General features: G+C 32.8%; 1 long non-coding RNA gene across 1 annotated transcript; it reads right to left on the reverse strand.

Moving 5' to 3' along the window:
* Positions 1-3889: 3889 nt before the first annotated feature.
* Positions 3890-5391, reverse strand: LOC114392690. The gene is made up of 3 exons (XR_003662369.1): positions 5335-5391; positions 4081-4159; positions 3890-3942 (listed from the first exon to the last, which is right to left on the reverse strand). It is a non-coding gene; the product is annotated as an uncharacterized LOC114392690 (long non-coding RNA).
* Positions 5392-6927: the final 1536 nt, after the last annotated feature.

The raw sequence follows: 6927 nt of genomic DNA on the forward strand, positions 1-6927 counted from the left end.
TATTTTCGGGCAGGATGTCCTGGACATTGTATCCGACATCGTGGATCCTGCAGCTTCAATTCTTCATTTGACATTTTATCTTGCCTTGTGCATTGTGCAGCCCGATCTTATTCCTTGACATAACGTTGGACATCATGTGCAGCAACTCCAGCTTTCCTTCATTGTCTAAGTGCTTATGTTTTAACAAAATCTTAGCCAATCTTTTTAAAACTCAGTAGAGCTAAGCACTAACATTTAGAAACACCACAAAACCAAACTTATTACTTCTTGACAACAACATAGTGTGATCTGATGAATGACAACTTTTTTGTCTGCTTAGGTATAAGAAATACCAACTTCAAGATTTTAGTTTTGGGTTTCTCAAAGAGGTAACACTTTTGTCGGACATACTGGTCGACTTCAGAGCTAGTGGAAAACACCCTTTATGCATATGAGTGGTCCATTGTATGCTACCTTTATGTTTTAATTTTATAGACCTTTATTCCGACGAAGATCAAGAATTCACTATGTTATCATAATAATTTTTAGATATTTGGTTGAATTGCACTTATACAATTTTTAAGCAGGCTATTGGTAGTTGGCCTGTAATCAGTGAATGATTTTTAAGATGGCCTGTAATAAAACAGGGTGGTGACTTTTTGAGAGAATGCAATATCAAATCATTCACTGCCTTCAAAATAAAATCCAAAACCACACCAGTTATAATGCTCGTGTGGATGTCTCTCCATGATTTTTATCAGTATGATTAGAGGCCAGCCAATCATGTAGGTGACTGTCAAAGAAGGCATGTGAATTGTGAAGGCAAGTCTTTTTTTAATAGGAGACTCTGTTTTCTTTTTGTTTTGATTTTTTTTGTGTGTTTCTTCCAATTGTTGTGTGTATGATGATTAGGAAATGATTTGATTTGAGAATTATTTGCACTTGCAGGTGAACAGCATTGGAAAATTGTATTCGTTTACATAAACAGGATGAATTAGGTGACTTTTTTCTTTTCTTTGCTCCAAATTATGTAGTAGTACAATGTTAATGTACTTTTGGTTCTAGACTAGAGTGTAGATAAATTAGTTTAGTATGTATTGTCTGGATGGTTCTTAATCTTACATATTATCATTAATTCATTTTTAAATTTTATAGCTTATCATTAATATATAATAGATATAAATAAAAATGTAATTAATATTATATTAAAAAAATAAATGATAATTATTTTATGAAGTAAATTTTTTTCTTACACAAAAATTATATGAGGACATAAGGAGTAATAATTATATGAGATGGAGCATTGGATTGCATGGATCTCTCTTTATTTTATTGTTATAGACTATGAGAGGATATTAATAATATTGCATTACGTACTAATATGAGTGTTTGGGAAGAGCTATGGCCCATGAGAGAACAAGGTGTCATTGAAGATAAGCTCCCACTCAAGTCGATGAAATGACCCAACTTATGCACCAATTCACTGTCACCATAGACTAATATAATTAACACTGCAAGCTGCAAGCTCAAATATTAATAAAATGGAAGCTAAAATTAATCATTATTTAACATATCTTCTAAGCAAGGATGCTTTAAAGGAGGTGCAACAAGGCCACCAATTCAAGCTAAATAAGTACCTAGCTTCAAAATGAAATATGTGAGACATTTATGATTATCTATTTTTGTTTTAAGTAATACGAAGGTGAGAATATTTATTAGAAGTTTATAAAATAGTATTTTGGAGTATGTTTTATTTCAAAATGAAATATATGTTCCCTAGTTTAAGTCATTCAGATCCTCTCACATTTTAAGCAGTTGTTGTATTCTCAACATGAGAGGATGGAAAAGTTGACTAATCATATAGTCAAACCTACAACGTTGATTTCCCACTGCATCAATTTTTTCTTCTCTCGCTAGAAAATCAGCTTTCCTGCAAATAAAATAAGATATAGCAAATAATTTTTTTATTATAAAATTTTATTTTATCTCTATTATGCTTTAATTATTTTTTGACTAAAATACTCTTAATTATCTCTTTTTCTCTCTCTCCTATAAAGATTGAAGAAGATGAATAGATTTCCAATAAAATTAAGGATAAATTTAAAAAATACTATAGTTATAGACAAATTTAATGTTAATAATAAAATTCACTAACTTTCTTAATAAATACAAATTAATAAATTATGTCTTATAATTTGGGATGGGGAGAATATATGATATCAAGAATATAAAATCCGTTCAATTATTTTTTAATTATGGTTAGATCATTAAACCTTAAATCATTATTTTCACCCATTTAATTACCTGTCAAGTAAGAATGTTTGTAACTCGGTTTCATTTGATCTTTTATTAAAATTTAATTTCATTTGAATCAGGAATTTCTTTCCACGTGTCTCCGGCACCAATCATGCCCTACATTTGCCAGCCACAGATCAAATTATTCAAATAATTAAAATTTATTATTATGAATAAACAAAATAAAGCATCCTTGTGATTAAGTTTCAGGAAACAAGCTACATGAATTTTCCGAAATTGATAATGTGGAATGCATATTACCTCTTAGTTGTGAATCCATTTTTCTAACTGCTTCTTCAAGTCAGCCAATGTTGGAGTTTCTGTATGCTTAAAATGTTGTGGTGTGCACAGAAGTATTGGCTCTCAGATATCAAAGGTAACTATTCCTAATCCACTTTACTTAAGAGTTTAGAAAGAAAATTTTCACTTTACTAATAAGGAATTTAAACTGAGATCCTTCTTCATTTGTCTACAACAAATTGAGAGACTAATATACCTATACATGTGGAACTTGATTTGATGAGAAAAGAATCAACCACCCTTATATGTCTATACTCATGAAATAATCCGGTGAACTTTACTTTGTTAGGGGTGCATTATTTTGTTTCATTTTTACTGCATTATGTTGTGGGAGTTTGCAGGGCAGCCTTATTCTTAGATTCCATCCCACAACATGTTGTGATATGATATCTTGTGAAATTTAGACAAAAGAAACACTAAAATTAGTGATCTGAGACTAGAAGTGAAAACTTTCCAAATAAGCGAATGATAAGGTTGCACTATAGAACGTAACATCACTAGTGGAAAGCGCGGTTTCTACATCGGTGGAAATCCACATCAAAGACGGTGCATAGACGATGTAGAATGTACAGTCGTTGATAGGCTAAGGTTTCAACAACGTTTGTCAATTGCCCAATGTAGAAAGCCATAATATTCTAAATCGGTGCCAGCATAACGACCGATGTTGAAAGCTTCGGATGAAAATCGGTGGTGCTTCAGGCACAACGTTGAACACGTTCATTCAACATCCTTTGTTAAGCTGTGCCAGATGTAAAACAGTGCATTTTTTAAGTCGTTGCTACGGTTGACCGATGTAGAAATCGCGGGTTTCGTAGACGGTGGAAATCCATGAACGTCTTTGTAAGTTAGTATTTCAACATCGGTACTTACGTCAGCACCGATGTTGAAAGTGGGTTTCGTAGATGGTGGAAACCAGGAACATCTTTGAAAGTTAGTATTTCAACATCGGTGCTTACGTTAGCACCGATGTTGAAAAGGGGTCAACCTACAATTAAAAATTAGTTATTTTTTATTGAATATTTGAAATTTATTAACTAATAATAAAGTTACTTCACACACAGTTGTTGCAACAATACAAATGTAGGTGGCACAGATCACATACCAGTCATTAAGCCAAAAAACTTGGAGGACAAAAGTCAAACACAAACCAAAATAAAGGAATCATAAATGTAATTAAGCCAAAAAAAATCTACTGACAAAAAGTGATATAAATTGAGTTGATTTTTTCTAGATATTTAGGTAAGGCAGCACCCTAGGATTCATATTGTTATGACAGAACACTAGGCACAAATAGCAAATATTAGTGGCACACCTAATTTTGGATTTCCGTCCTGCTTGAGCAACAATTTCAGCTTCTTTTGCTGCATACTGAATTAAATGAGGAGGGGCTCAGTGAGACTAGCAAAACTTAAAAAATGAAACACAATCTTAGTTTTATGAAAGGAAAACACAGAGCATATGCTTCGGAAGACACCAAGTTACCAACACTTTTATGCTTTCACAAACCTTGGGTCTAGCATTTAGAACATTATGAGGAATATTCCATTCCCTAAGCAGACCAGACAAAAGTTCTGAATTTTCTACGCTGCATATGGAAAAAGAATGGAAAATAATCATTCTACATAGCCTCAACTGTAGATAACTGAAAAGCTTATGTGCAAACATATGCAATATATAGCCGACATAAGTAAAGAATCCAAGGTAAATATTTGATTATAACAAGATACAACAAATAAGTATGATGATGATGAGGGAACAGGTGGCTTAATGCCAACAAAGATATGTAAAAAACAGAGCAAGATTTAAAACTATACCCACTGAAAAGACATAAACTAATGTAACAAAAAGAGAAGATGGTTGTTCAGAACCAAATCCCCCAAAAGTTTGTGTATTGTCTAGAAACACTACAAACATGAACGCATCCCTCTCTGGCTTGCCACCTCTAGTAAAAGCTCTGTTGGGCTTGAAACATGGATGAAGCTTTAAGTTGTCCACTGAATTTATACCATTTCAACAATTACACCCACTAAAAGCTTAAGATGTTAGCAATAGACCTAATAATGGTTTATATCTCTAACAATGACACTGATAATTTCTTGCAAAAACTGTGCCATCATAAATAATTTAAAAAATCAATTTTCTTTCAATTGATTGATTTTGAACTCAAAATTCAAGATCATAGAAATATAAATTTTAGCCTGCTCAATATTGATCAACAAATAATAACGTATGGACACACTATAACAATAACAACCAAGATTTATCCCAGTAGGTCAGATTGGCAACATGGATTAATCATCGACATTGAGCTATAATAAAAACTAAACTTCTCAGTGAACGAAGCATTCAAGGTTTTTTCCAATGTCTTAACAATATGGACACTAAAAACATAAAGTTAATGTACAATATATAACATTCAACACTAAACAGATTGTAATTCTTAATTAGTTGTTTATAAAAGCAAAATCATGACAGCAAGGAAGCCTAAATTTGAAGTACAACAAAATATCCATTTTAAATGGTACAAAAGGACAAAACAAGAAAGTTCACAAAACATGTAGCTCTCTAATCCTTGAGCATATCTGTTGACAAGATTCCCATGAAGAAATGGCAAGCATATATGTATGTTCTTCCTTTTTAAATAGAACCTATCATGTGTTTCAGAGCTTTAGGCTCAGAAAGAAGTATTTTGTAATGATCATTTGTTCTGGAAAGAAAGCAAAACATGACTCAGTGATAGACAACATCCAAAATAATTACCTAGTTGTTCCAACTAAGACAGGATGACCTTGTCTAAACATATATTCAACTTCTCAGCGAACTTGCTCCCATTTCCCACGAGCAGACTTGAATAATATATTAATAGAAATATATACAGTTAAATAAAATAATGATTAGGCATTGAAAAATAATTGTATTGAAACTAAAGATACTTAAGAATCAACAGTAAACAAAAATTAAATGTCCTACAGCAAAAGCTTGAATAGGCAAATCTGTTTTGGCAGTCCCAGTCATTCCTGACAACTTTGGATAGAGCTTGAATAATGACTAGTATGTGATCTGTGCCACTACAACAAATGACTGGTAAGAGTCATACTAGAGTTTTGTAGGTTGTTGTGGCTTTGGTTCGATTAGAAATGTCCCTAAAATCATACAAGGAAAGGGAATTAGACAAGGGAAAAAAATCCCTTAATTAGGGGAACAAGAATACAAAAATATTTTTCATTCATATTTTGGTGCAATAACATACAAAGATTAAAAGAAAACACACAACATATGCATGTGTTTCATAAGTTAGTTCTATAAAATAGTAGACATAGTGGGAATTCTATAGAAAGTAAACATGTTGACTTTTAACATGAGAGAAAAAACAACCAAATAATTTTGAGAGAAAAGGAAGACATCAGATATATAACCGACAAACCAATGTCTATTGATTCAAGTGGTGAGGATCTTGGTTCCTTCCTCGTAATTCCTAAACAAGGTCAGGTTTAGGAATGGAGAAAAGAAAAGAGGTGCTAGGAAACCTTTGCCCCCCCCCCCCCAAATGGGTCCACCTGCCTTGATTTTAGATCAAACAGGGGCCAATTTGGCTTCCAGATACCAGAGTCTCAAACTAAAAGATACATAACCAATAACAAACTAAGCAAGCAACATGCCTCAGCTTTCAAATTTCTCATAGACATTATTTTGAATAATTTGGAGCATAGTTCAACATAAAACCAGGATCGCACACTTGAATTTCATTTAATTGTTTTTGACTATGTAAAAAATAAAAGCAAGCAAAACTTGCATATTCATTACAACCTTCAAAAATTAAGAAATTAATAACTTAAAAAATTTGAGGAAAGTCAAAAAAGGCTCTGAATGTCGGAAATAATTTCCATAGATGCTACAAAGTTGAAAGGTTTGGTAACCTGCAACATTGGTGGCCTCAATGGTAATCTTTCTATTGGCAGACTGGATACCTTCTACAGTAATTAGTGCTACCTCTCCATGCTCTGCGACTGCTGTTGCCTGTGCTTCTTTCATTTTTTGCTCTTCTTTCATCTTCTTAGTTTGAATGTCAATTTCAGCAACCCCTGCATCGACTTTTACAATTCTGAAAATCAAAACATATATCAGTAATTAGTAAAGGACTAAAGATAAAATGATTACGATTTATAAGCATTTATTGGAATACACTCTTGGCAGTGTTTGGACAAAATGGAATTGACTGTCAAGTATCGGGAGTATTTGAAGAAATGAAGACGTCTAGGTTTGTGCCTGAGAGGGACACTTTCAACACTCTGATAAGTGCGTATGGCAGGTGTGGTTCCTTTGACCAAGCAATGGCTGCTTATAAGAGAATGC

This window comes from Glycine soja, chromosome 17 (assembly GCF_004193775.1).
Source record: "Glycine soja cultivar W05 chromosome 17, ASM419377v2, whole genome shotgun sequence".
Classification (NCBI taxonomy): domain Eukaryota; kingdom Viridiplantae; phylum Streptophyta; class Magnoliopsida; order Fabales; family Fabaceae; genus Glycine; species Glycine soja.